At 48.2% G+C, this 11,640-nt stretch overlaps 1 long non-coding RNA gene across 4 annotated transcripts in view; it reads left to right on the top strand.

Annotated features, from left to right (window-relative positions):
- The first annotated feature begins 606 nt into the window (after nt 1-606).
- LOC125109540 (uncharacterized) overlaps nt 607-11,640 on the top strand; it is a 76,106-nt gene continuing 65,072 nt past the window's right edge. For 3 of the 4 annotated variants that reach the window (XR_007130267.1, XR_007130268.1, XR_007130269.1), the window contains exons 1-4: nt 607-724; nt 911-985; nt 4,194-4,297; nt 7,334-7,412. This is a non-coding gene — a long non-coding RNA (uncharacterized LOC125109540). The other variant, XR_007130270.1, reaches the window with a different exon arrangement.

Below are 11,640 nucleotides of genomic sequence, written 5' to 3'. Positions count from 1 at the left end.
TTCCTCCCCTCACCTTCAGCTCCTGGCTTGTGGCCAAATGGAATGCCTGAACATCTAGCCGGGGCTCTTCCCTTTGGAATTCCTCCCTCCTGCTCCTCATTAGCACTACTGTAGATGGCATAGGGTGATCACATGTTCCCATTTGCCTGTAATGGTTGGGATTCATACCTGTTGTCTGGGTATAATCATTAAGAGTGTCCCCTTTGACTCTTAAGAGTGTTGCAATTAAACTGTCACTATATATAAGGAAGCTAAACTAAAGAAAACCTTGTCAAAGGTCATAAAGCTAATAAGCACCTCAGCCAGGACTTGACCCAAAACACAATTTCCTCCCAGAATGCCTCACAGCCCTCCCAGATTGGCTCACGCCCCTCCCAGTATGCAGCAGGCACCTCCCACCCACGATGCCTCACGCCCCTCCCACGATGCTGCTTGCGCCTCTCCCACGATGCCTCACACCCCTTCCAGGATGCCGCATGCGCCTTCCACGATGCCTCACGCCCCTCCCATGATGCCGCATGCGCCTTCCACCGATTCCTTACGACCCTCCCAGGATGCCTCACGCCCCTCCCAGAATGCCTCACGCCCCTCCTACAATGCCTCACAGCCCATTCAGAGGGCCTCCCTTTCTGGTTCTCCCTCTCCCTGGGGGTAAGGGTAGTGTATATCAGAGTGTGAGCCTGTGTGCTGGTCTCCTAAACTCCTGACAGGCCTTGAGAGACAGGTGAAGTCACTTCCCTCTCTAATAATCTTTCCCAGCTCTAGGGTGCACCAGAACCTGGAGAGGTTTCTGCAGCCTCAGATTTTGGTGCATGGGTGGCCTGGCTGAGACGGAGGTTGAAGCCTTACTCAGGGGCATGGGATCTTTTTGCAGGGTGCTTTTTGTTTTTTTCCCCTCAGGCTTGCTCAGAAATCTGGCTGTGGAAAATGTGAACTTCCTGGGAGTGGAAGACACACAGGCTCGCTCTTCCCGTTCTCTGGAAAGGTAAGTATGAAATATGGAGCAAGGCAGGTGGATCTGGGAGTTAGTGGTGGAGTGGGAAAGCAGGAGCTAATGCTTTGCATGCTGCTGGGCTTAGGGCATGAGGCTTGGGGCCTGGGGCCTGGGGGCAGGATTTTGGGATAGAAGGACAACATTAGCTACAGGTGCTGTGTGCTAGCAGTAACTGCCCCCATGAACCTGGAACATGGTGTTGGGATAGCAACTTTGAGGCACAAGGCCACCCCCAAAGGCTCCTGGTATCCTTGTTTTTCCAGGCCACCCATAGGCACTGACCTGCTGACAGGTTTCTGGCTCTATCAAGGGTACTGGCCACAGACTCAGGAGGCCTGGGACATTGTCCCACTGGACCCAAGCCCTGAGGCTTTGCTGGGAATTTGCCATATCCAGTCTAAGGACTGTGCAGGAGACACAGGTGAGGGGGCAGTGCAGGGTGCCTCCCCCAAGAAGCAAACTGCTGGTCAGGGATGGAAGAGCAACATATTCTCAAACACATGCACACACACAGACATAACTCATATGGACCACATTCACAATACCCACATAACCTATGCACACCCAGACTCATACCAAACACAGGCACACTCACATCTAGATATCTCACACATACTCACTCATCCTTATCTATGTACGCTTATACACATACATGTGTACAGATACAAACACACATAGTCACACACATATTCATACACACATGCATATGGATACATATGCATAGCTGATATAGATAAATATGCAAAGAAGATACTCACGTGTGTGCAGGAATGGGGACTGGTCCCCTGCCTTGAGAAAGGGGACGTGCAGAGCTCTGAGAACAGAGGCTGTGAATGGAGACTGCCCCGGTTCTTAAGGAGTCGGGGCTCAGGAATACAGGAAAGAGTGGGTGACTGTTGGATCTTTTGGCGTGTGAAGGTAGCATGACCAAGGCAGCCACTCTCAAGCAGGTTCCCACTCCATTGTCCACACTCTCAGTGTCCCAAGGGATGAACTTGTTGCCCCTTCTGCCCCTTAGCCCTCTCCTCCTGACTCACTGGAGGAAAGAGATTACTTACAAAAAGAAACCTAAACCAGATCGGCACCAGACTTCTCCCTGGCAATGATGTACACAAGAAGGCAGTGAAATCTCATTTAAATGATTCCAAACTGGTCTCTATTGAATTATGTTGCGGGAAGCAAGGGGAAGGTACTATGTCTAGTTGAAGTTGGAAGGTTGAAGAGAAAAGTTCTTCAGTGATCCTTTTAGAGGACACTTCCCGTCAGGATCCTGTGGGTCAAAGACCTTTGAAAACCTCAGTGGAGCATTCAGACCAGCCTCCTCAGGCAGGTGGCGCTGGATATAGTAGGATTAGAGTGAGCAGAAGAGATGAAGGACTGCTTGGTGGGGAACTCCAGGGCAGGGGTCCAGAGGCCAAGCAAGCTGGTGTGTTTGGTAACTATTTGGCCCTTTCAGATGCTCCAGAAGGTGCTTCTGAGTCATCCTTTCTGGGAGCAGTCACTCAGGACCTGTTTGCTACAGGTGGCCCTGTGTTTGCCCAGATTAGACCTTCCTGCTCAAGAGCAGGAAGCCCACATGGCTGTCACTCAAGTGTAGCTAGACTGGTGCACCTTTGGGCCCATGAGGCTATGCTATGATTTGGTGCGTTCCATTAATCCTGTTTCAAGGTCAGAGGTTAGTCTGTGGTCAGGGTCAGGGTCAGGTTTTGTAGCTAGGGTCAGGATTAGTCTTTGGACAGGGTCAGTTTTGTGGCCCGTGTCAGAGGTTGGTCTTGGCTAGGGTTGGAATCCGTCTGAGTCAGTGTCAGGGTTGGTCTGTGGCCACAGTTGTGGTCAGTCTGAGGTCACGTTGATGTGGCCAGAATTAGGTCTGAGCATGACTGGGAAGCAGTTCATCTTCAGTGTAACTGATGCGGATGAGACCGGCATCACAAAGCCCTGGATGATGAAAGGTTGCCCAGCCCCTTCTCCAATGGAGACACATGCAATGTCTTGACATTTACAGCTTTGAGTTCTGAAGTCCTTGGTGAGGCCTGGGGTTGGGGGAGCAGCGGATCTGCCAGGCCATGTATCCCTACAGCTGGAAGGCCCCAGCTCACAACTGAAGGGGTTCTTGCACATGGCCACAGTCTGGGGGGTCCTGTGGGAACCATGGCAGATGGTGGCCCTGACTGGAGTTTGGCATCTGGAGGCCAGGCTTTGGCATGGAATGTGGCCCATGGCAAGGGCTCTTCAGATGTGCATGGCTGTGTGTGGGCCTTCAGCATGGCTGGGTGACAGCCCTCATCCCATCCAGGCCCATTCTTCATCCCCTAAAACAACCAGTGTGCTCGACGCTGCTCCTCTGCCCAAGAGAATGGTTCCTTTGCCCTGAGCTCATGCTTCTTTCATTGTGTTGTCCCCTAAACTGCTCATTCTAGAAGGAGAAGCAGGGAAAGGAAAGGGCTTGGAAGGCTGGGAAAAGTACGGGCACTTCCGCTCTGGGTCAGCCCAGTGTCAGAACAAGCTTGCAGGGAATGGGGTGGCTGGACGGGAGGGCTGCAGTCCTGGGACGCTCAGATGCAGGTCACTCCAGTGGTATCACTTGAGACCCTGCTGTGCTCTAGACCCTGGCCTGGGCTCTGCAGGGAAATTAAGAGAAGAACTAGCTCCTCTTGTCCAAGTCTTTACTGTCTGTATGCAGACAGACAGCAAATGCTAGACTTGCTCCCCTGCTCAGTGGTCCCCAACCCAGGCTGCACACTAGAATCATCCGAGGAGCTTTTTAAAAATAGGGATGTGTGCACTTTCCTCTAGATGAGTTGTAGCCTGAATGTAGGGAAGTCCACGGCCAGGGAGGAGCCTGGGTCTCTCCTAGGCTCCATGAGCAGAGGTTTCCTTAAAGAAAATTGGGAATGGTGGTGACTCTGATGCTGATGTATGGCGGAAGCAAGAGCAGGAATAATCACAGCTATTCTTTGAGTCCATGCCTCATGCCCCCAAATGCTCACAACAAAGGTGCTGGGTTTCAAACATGGCTGCCACATTCTTTGACATCCTTTCCAATAAGAGGTGGAGTCTCTGTTCCCCTTGCATCCGGGCTTTGGGACAGCTTGGCCAACAGAAAGTGGTAGAAGTAACCCTCTGTGAATTTCTGGGACCAGGTCTTAAGAACCTGGTGTCTTTCACTTCCTAACCTTTGGGACATTTGCTTTTGAAGTGAGGGAGCCAGACAGCCACATGGAGAGGTCACACACAGGTGATCTGACCAACCGTTCCAGCAGAGGAGGTCCTGGCTGACAGCTGCCACCCACCACCAGAGAGGTGAGTGAGCTGGGCTTCAGACAGTTTCTTCCCTTGGGTGACTCACTCCTGGCCTCGAGCCACCTCACATGACACTTGAAGGAGCAGCGATAACCCATCCCACTGAGTGTGGCTCCAAAGCAGATTTATGAGTGAAATAAATGACAGATGATGTGTTAAGCCAGGGGCTAGAAAACTTCCTCTGTAAAGGACGTGATAGTAAATATTTTGGGCTCTGTGGGCCCTCAGGTCTCTGTTGCAATGACTCACCTCTGTCGTCCTGCAAAAGCAGCCACAGGTAGCCTGTGAATAAATGGGCGTGGCTGTGTTCTAATAAAACTTTATGTATATTGAAGTTTGAATTTTGGATGATTTAAACATATCGTGAAATAGTACTCTTTTAATATTTTTTTTAACTTTTTAAAAACCTAAGAAACTGTTCTAAGCCCATGGGCTGTACAAACCTAGAGAATGGCCCAGAGTTTGCTGACCTCTGTTTTAAGTCGTTAGGGTGTCCCGCACCCAGAGATAACCAGAGTAACTCAGCTGCGTCGGTGATTTTGTGAAATTTATGTGAAATCGAGGTATAGGGCATTAAGAAACTCCTTTGGGTCCACAGCTGTAGTAACTGTGAACTTAGCTCATTGATGCTTAGCTCATTTACAAGAGGTCAGGTGGGTTGGAATGGTGAGATGAGAATGAAAAAGATCAGAGAAACAAGAGCTGCGTGCTGTTTGCCAACCCTGTTCAGGGAAGAGAGGCTCAGGAAATGGGCTGGGGCACCCACTTGCAAAATTGAATTATTTTTTTGGACTTCCCTAGAGCAAAGTAAAATTTCCCTCCAAACCAATCCATAACTCTTTCCGAGTTCCGCATTCACCAAGCCATTTTCTGGGTAAGACTTTGCCTTCTCAGGTAGTAACAGTTGTTACAGTTAACATTTATTGCATGCTTAGTGTATGCCAGACACTGTTTTAATCTCTTTGCATGTACTAACTCATGAAATATTTACAATAATTTGTTACTATCTCAGATTTGTAGTGAGAGAGTATAAGCTCAGAGAGCTTAAGTGAAAAGAGAGAGCTAGGATTTGAACTCAGGCAGCCTGGCTCCTGACCTCATGTCCTTAACTATACTCAGCCACTCCGTTCCTCACCCTGACCTTGGGAAAGGGTATCCTGGAGTGGAGGGAGGGTGCATTTTAGGGTCTAGAAAGGGACAGTCCCTGCTGCAGAAGAACAAATTGGCATCTGGTTTACACTCTGGCTTGGGTAAATTGAGTTAATGCAAGACTGTGTCAAGTTCACTGAGACTCTTCAGCCCCCAAGGACTGGAGAGGTCAAATCTTCCTCCTGGAACGGGAGGCCCTGCAACCTGGCTGGGGCTGGGAGGGCAGCTGGTAGGGAGGGCAGACCGGCAGCTTGCTGCCCCTGTGGTTGCTGCCACAGGTCAGCAACCTGGTCATCCTGGTTCTTATTTTACTTGATATCTCAGCAGCATACAACTTTATTCTCACACATTTTTAAAAAATCACATTCTCTTAACCTTTTAAATCTTTACATCTGCAGAGATGTCCACTTTCTCCTCTTGTTGGTATTGTCTTCTCTCATTTCATCTCTCTTGCTTTCTTTCTCTTGATCATTCTCATTAGTGGTTTGTTGATTGTATTAGTTCTTTCAAGGACTCTATTTTTCTCTTTGTTGAACCTCTTTATTATATATTTGTTTTCTATTTCATCATTCTCTGCCTTTATTTTTAATATTTCCTTTTATTATTTTCAGGTTAATTTTGATGTTGTTCTAACTTAGCTCATTGATGCTTAGCTCATTATTTTTCGGCCTTTTGAAAAATATCTACTGTAAGGCCGTAAATTTCCATCTTTCTGCTTTGGTTACATCACAGACTTCCATATATAATATTTTCATTACTGTACAATTGAAAATATTTCCTAGTTTCCCTATGATTTATTTTTAACACGGGGTATTTTTAAATTTCTAAACATAAGGGGATTTTTCTGTTATCTTTTTCTTTTTGTTACACTTTTCTTGTTTGATTGCACTGGGGCTAGGGAGCATGCTCAATGAGTTCATTCTTTCACATTTTTTGAAATCGGTCTTGGAACCAAATATATGGTCTATTTATAGAAATCTTCTAAGTATGTTTGAACAAAAAATGTATCTTCTGCACCTGTTGTCCTGTTTCCTACATAGGTGAATTAGGTAAAATTTGTTTATCCTGTTTTTCAAAATTTCTATGCCCTTACTGATATATTTTTTTCCTTTTATTATGTCAGTGACTAACAGAATGTCTTAAAATATCCTACCATGATTGTAGACTTGTCACCTTTTTTTGAAGTCCTGATAATTTTTATGTTTTATACTTTTGAGGCTCTGTTATTAGGTGCATAACATTTAAATTAGTTACACGTTTCTGATGAACTAAATCTGTTATGATTATGAAGGAATTACCTTATCTTTATTAATACCTTTTCCTGAAAATCTCTTGTCTGAAATTACACAGCTATTTTAGCTGTTCTTTGGTAAGGAGCTCCATGTCAGAGAATCTTAGGTTTTTGATATATTATGTAAATACATTTAATTGGATTGTAAAGTTATCTTTTTACGTAGTATAATAGTGAAAAAAACAGACTAAAGTATGATCCCAGTTACATAAAATTTCACAGTGTGAGTTGCTTTGAACTCACCCAGTGATGCAAATTTGGTTGGTGGTTCCAGTGGGGAGGCTGTGTTTATTTTATGACCTCTCAGTGGTGGCTTTTCTCATCTTCTCTTTCTTTTCCTTCTTTTCTTCCTTTCTTTCTTTTCTCCCCAAATCTGTTCTGTGTCAAGTCAGCTCTGCACAATCCTGGGAGGCATGTGCGTGTGTGCCTGGGTGCATGCATGTGTGTGTGTGTGTGTGTGTGTGTGTGTGTGTATGCATGTGTGTGTATGTGCGTGCATGTTGAGCATGTGTACATGCCTAATCCTCTGACCTCATCTTTTCCAAGCTTCTCACACTACACCCTGGTCACACTGGTCTTCCTTTTTTTCCTCTTAGGCTTCAAGCTCTTCCCCACTCAGAGCCTTAGTGTTTGATCCTCTCCTCTGGAAAGGCTTCAAAGAACACCCGACCTAAGGTAGGCCCTTTTGCCCAATCACTCTTTATTGTTTATCTTTTTTTGTTATTTTCATGGCCCTTATCACTGCCTAAGATGATCTTGTGTTTGTTTTCATGTTGATTTCACATTGCCCTCATGCCACCGGAAGCTAAACCTCTGTGAGCAGAGAACGTGGTGCATCCAACTTCATGTGTGTTAGAAACGTGTTGCATCATTGTTGAGTGAATGAATGAGTGAATGTTTTACTTCTTTTCTCTCTGTCTCTCCTTCTCACATCAAGTATTCACCATGTCTTATGGTTTCCATTTCCTAAATATGTCTCGGGATTGCTCACCTCTCTTCACCTCCTTTTAGTGCCTGGGTTCAGGCTACTGTCACTGCTCAGCTGGACATCTGTAAGTGCCTCCTAACAGGTCTGCCCACATCCCGCCAGGCCCCCTCCCATCTACTCTCCATGACCAAAGGATCCTTCTCATATATAAATTGATCAGGTCAACCCCTGCTTAAAATCCTTCAGGGCTCCCTGTTGCCTTCAGGCAGAATCCAGGGCACGATGTGGCCCCCACTCCCTCTTCTAATCTTGTCCTGCCCCTCCTGTCTCTCCCCCTCTCCTTCTAAGCACAAGCTCTTCTGACCTTCTTCCATATCTTCAGATGGCCTCCCTTCCTCTCACTCAGGTCTTTTATACCCAGGCTTGCTTTCTAGAATCCCTTGCCCCTGTGCCTTCCTGGCTTTCAGAGGTCTTCCCAATCCCTATCCACCACTGGCAGGGCTTCCAGCAGCCCTCCATCAGTGTTTTCGGCATACCTGGTTTGAGCAGCCACCTATGGGCTCCTGGCTCTCTTTCCCCCTGCTGCCCTTGGTAACTAGCATACCACCTGGTGCATGGTAGCTCTTGGGGCATCTTTGTGGAGTGAAGGGCCAGTGCCCCACACTGGGACCCGTGTGGCCCAGCCCCTTCCCCCACAGTGTTGCAGATCTCTGACAGCCACAGCCTGGGGAGGCTGCCAGGTGGCTCTGTGCACACACCTTGCCGAGTTGTGTTGACTACCTGGCCCTGGCTGTCAGAGACAGTGAGGGGAGGCCTGGGCTTTTTCACCTTCTCACAAGACCACAGCTAAGAGGGATTCCTCCAAGTTGGAAGGCTGTTTAAGGGGGGGGGGGGGGAAAGCACTGTGTGCTAAGTGTGGATCATACTGTTGACAGAGAGAAACTGCTGGACATTGTGGGATTTGGGGCCCAGGCAGTGATGCTTCAGAACCTGTAGCACAGTAATGGGGACGGGGATGTTCTCTTCATTTCTCCATGAGACCTGATGTATCAGACCCTCACCCAGGGAGGATCAGAAAGAAAGCAGTACTTTGATATTCTGCAGACTGGCTAACTTTGGGAGCTTAGGGACACCTGGGCATGGAGGAGGTTCCCAAGGGATAGTGGCATCAGGGTGAGACTTCTTCAGATGGCTTATGGTAAGCAGACAGATGAGGAGACTTATCCCTAACTGTGAGTGAGCCCCTGTCTGGGATGTCCTGGGAATGCTGGGGTGTCTCTGCATAGGCAGGAGGGCCTCAGACCTGGAGTGGTTCACCTTATTTATTACTATCTAATCCTGAAGAGGGATGACACAGACTTTCCAAAATTTAGAACTCAGAACCAAGGTTGTGCCCCAAAGGAACAACTGAAGGATCCTGAGAGGAGACGGTTAAGAACAGAAAAGTTTGTCAAGGGTGTTGGCTCAAGCAGCACCTTGGCTCATCTTGAGGCCAGCTGGTCCTGAGGGAGGAAGGGCCCATGGCTTCTTTCTCTGGGCCCCTTCCTGGGTCAGGCGCCTACTGCTTACTTCAGAGATCCCTCAGGATTCTGAACTCCAGAATTTTCCATGTCTCTCACTTCCATTTCTGCCCTGGCCTGAGTCTTCTTGGAGAAGAGACCTCAGCATAAGTCCTTCTGGAACTGGAAGATGCATGGAGTCTTGACCAGCTGATTTGGGGAATGAGATATCCTCTGTTATCTGCCTCAGGGCACAGCCGTGCTTCCCTGATCAGATTGGTGATTCCGGAAGATGCCATCAGAGCCAATTTTCTTGGTCCTCAGTTTGTTTGCAGACTTTGCCAGAGCCACGGGCTCCATCGCCATCAAGATCCCTCCAGCTCCTTCCTTCAAGTCTCTGGCTCTCATTTCCTTTGTGAAAAGGAGATCCAAGCCAATTTGGGAAACGCTCACTGCAGAGGAGGCTGGCCCCATGTCCAGGTCGGCAAGGCTATATTTAACTGCTATATTTGCAGTTCCACTCACTTGTCCCAACCCCAAGCCCTGCCTGCCACCCCTTTCCCCTCCCTGTCCTGCACCATCGGGGCCCTATGTCGCCCCTGCTCACCCTGCTCCAGCTGTGCAATTGTGGTCTGGGCCACAGGCTATTTTTTGCTTGGTGCCAAAGATTATTCAGTTATCAGGAATGTGTGTTTAAGTGGCCGTCTCCGGAACGTGGATTATAAATAGGAACTTGGGGTCAAGGCCTGGGCCCCTGTGTCCTCCTTCTCTTTGTCCCAGTTCCTGTCCTGGCTCCTGGATTTTACTTGGGGTGAACACCAGGAGGCTGTGGCGAGGTTGTCTGGGGAAAGGACCATAGGCTGGAAGGCCAGAGATCCAGGACTGACAGCATCCTGACAGGCAAGTCACCCAACCTCTTGAGACTTGCTTTCTCCATCTGAGAAATGAGGAAACTCAGATCCACTTGTCAAACGGCGAACACATAGTGGATCTCTGTCAGTCTATGGAGGGAAATCCACGTTAGACAGATGGGTATCTTGTAGGGCAAAGTATCAACCATGGAAAGCCAGTTTTTTGTTTTGTTTTGTCTTTGGTTTTTTGCAGGGGAGATGGGGGGTATTAAAAAGAAAAGAATAAGCAAGAAATAGTCTTGGGAGTAAACATGTAAAAGTGGAAGGGAGAGAGATCCAGAGTTGTTAGGGAGCCCCCAGTCTGATGGTGGAGGCTGGGCCCAGTCTCAGTTCCGGCACAGAGTGGCCTATACAGAATGGAGTGGGCACGTTTGAGCACAGGTACTTGAGATGAGGCTAAATCTTTCTCTGACAGAGTGAAGGGTGATTCTCGAGATTCCAGTTCTCTTAGACAACAGGTCCAGGCCAGAGGCCCTGGTCTAGGCAGTTTGGCTGGTGAGTGTGAGGGCACCTGGTCAAGAAGGCTGGACTACTTCCTTGTGACCAGTGGCCCCTTCTGTCCTGTGGAGAGCTGTCCTCTATGACCTGGTCCAGGAAGATTTGGCTCCACTTCACCCCACCCAGGGAGATGAGGGGCAAGGACAAAGTTCCACCAAAATATGGGGCTAGGACCAGTGTCTCCATGCTGCTCCCCTGGGTTCCTCATCAGGCTCCTGCCTATGAAGAAGGGTGTCAGCAAGGGAAGGACACAAATGTCATCACTTACCTTAGCTTTTCTGTCTGAAATGACAGAAATAATGCACAACCTATATCCTTGTAGTCATTAGTTATGAGAAAGATCAAAAAGGATATTGTTACAGGAAATGGTCATGATTATTCTGAGCAGAAGGGTACTGGCTGACTTGAGAGGGGCCAGCCTCCTGGACTCTAGTCCCCACACTTTGGGCCTCAGTCTTCCCTGTGGGTGTAGTTCTTTCATCTGCCCTGCTTTCTCAGTGCTCTTTCCACCCTTCTCTTCCCTGAGGCATGGAGAGCCCTTCTCCTCTCGTTCCAGCTTTCTGGACCCAGTAGCCACTTAGCTCTTTCTCCTTTGGTGGGGCCAACACCCTTCCCATATTTTGTTAGCAGGTTGGGGCTGCATTGGCAGGCATGGCATGGCACCTGCAGCTTTAGCCTTCATTTTGGAGTCATTGATGCACACAAAAGTCTCTTCCTTCTGATCTTGTTTGTGCATTGAATGTCCCCTATAACTGGAGTTGGGTTTTTTAGTACCTTGGTAAGACTTTTCATTTAAGTTCACAAGTGAGCAAACAAAATCCTTTAGCAGGCTACATGTTGGTTTTTAAAAGAAAGTAGCCATGGGTGGAGGAATGAGATATTTCCAAATGGAGGTGGAGCTTGGGCAGGGGGCTGCCCCCCATCCCCAGCTGATTCAGAAGGCTCTGCAGTGTGAGGAGGGTGGGTGAATGGCCAGGCTAGCCACTGACCAGGTTGGAGCTCTGGGGATGGCAAGCACATGGAGGATCTTGACTACAGGCTCTTACAGAGCCCCTGCTGTTTTATTG

Source organism: Lutra lutra, chromosome 9 (genome assembly GCF_902655055.1).
Source record: "Lutra lutra chromosome 9, mLutLut1.2, whole genome shotgun sequence".
In the NCBI taxonomy this organism is placed as follows: domain Eukaryota; kingdom Metazoa; phylum Chordata; class Mammalia; order Carnivora; family Mustelidae; genus Lutra; species Lutra lutra.
This window is presented reverse-complemented; position numbering and strand designations above follow the sequence as displayed.